Raw genomic sequence first — 1,239 nt, 5'->3', positions numbered from 1 at the left:
CCTGCCACAACACCCGGCTATTTTTTCGCTGCAGGTTGGCCGGGGCCGGTTTGAACCCTCCACCCTTGGTATACGGGGCTGGCGCCCTACCCATTGAGCCATAGGCACCACCCACTTCAGGTTTTTTTCAATCAGTGTCTTAGAGTTTCAGTATATAGATCTTTCATTTCCTTGATAAAATTTATTCCTGAGTGTTATTCTTTTTCATACTGTTGTAAATGAGATTATTTTCTAAATTTCTGTTTCAGGTAGTTTGTTACTAGAATATAGAAATGCTCCTGAGTTAGGTTTTCTTCTTCTTTTTTTTTTCTTTTCAGGCAGATTCTCACTCTGGTGTCATATCTCACAGTAACCTCAAACTCTTAGGCTCAAGTGGCCCTTTTGCCTCAGCCTCCCTAGTAGCTGAGACTACAGGCATGTGTCACGATGCCCAGCTAGTTTTTTTCTCTTCAGAAGAGACAGAGTCTTGCTCTTGCTCGGGCTGGTCTTAAACTCCTGAGCTCAAGGGATCCACCTGTCTTGGCCTCTCAAGAGTGCTAGGATTAAAGGTGTGAGCCACTGCGCCCGGCCTGATTTTAGTATGTTGACTTTTGTTCTGTAACCTTACTGAATTTATTTTAACAGTTCTTTGGTTGAATCATAAGGATTTTTCCATAGATAAGATCATGTCATCTGCAAAACAGAGATAGTTCCCCATATAGGTGGCTTTTATTTCTTTTTTCTTGCCTAATTGCTCTGCCAAAGACTTCCAGAAATGTATTGAATAAAAGTGGTAAGAGTGGGCATCCTTGTCTTATTTTTGATATTAGAGGGAAAGCTTTTTAGCTGTTCATCTTTGAGTATGATACTAGCTGTGCGTTTTGTCATATGTTTCTTTTGTTATATTGAGGCACAGTCCTTCTGTACCTAATTTGATAAGAGTTTTTATCATGAAAAGACATTTGTCATTTGCTTTCTCTGCATCTCTTGAGGTGATGATACGGTTTTTAAATTGTTCATTCTGTTAATGTGGTATATCATGTTTATTCGTTTGCATTTTTATTTTATATTGTTTATTTGTTTATTTTGAGACAGAGTCTCACTCTGTTGCCCTGGGTGGAGTGCCATGGCGTCATTGTAGGTCACAGCAACCTCCAGCTCCTGGTCTTGAGCAGTCCTCTAGCTTCAGTCTTCCTAACAGTTGGGACTACAGGTGTATGCCACTATGCCTGGCTAGTTTTTCTGTTTTTTTTTTTTTTT

General features: G+C 40.0%; 1 protein-coding gene across 1 annotated transcript in view; it reads left to right on the top strand.

Annotated features, from left to right (window-relative positions):
• Positions 1 to 1,239, top strand: part of PPM1D (protein phosphatase, Mg2+/Mn2+ dependent 1D) — a 60,554-nt gene that overhangs the window by 19,644 nt on the left and 39,671 nt on the right. The window lies entirely within an intron of this gene.

The sequence above is a fragment of the Otolemur garnettii genome, unplaced genomic scaffold, assembly GCF_000181295.1.
Source record: "Otolemur garnettii isolate 467f Iridium unplaced genomic scaffold, OtoGar3 scaffold00094, whole genome shotgun sequence".
In the NCBI taxonomy this organism is placed as follows: Eukaryota; Metazoa; Chordata; class Mammalia; order Primates; family Galagidae; genus Otolemur; species Otolemur garnettii.
This window is presented reverse-complemented; position numbering and strand designations above follow the sequence as displayed.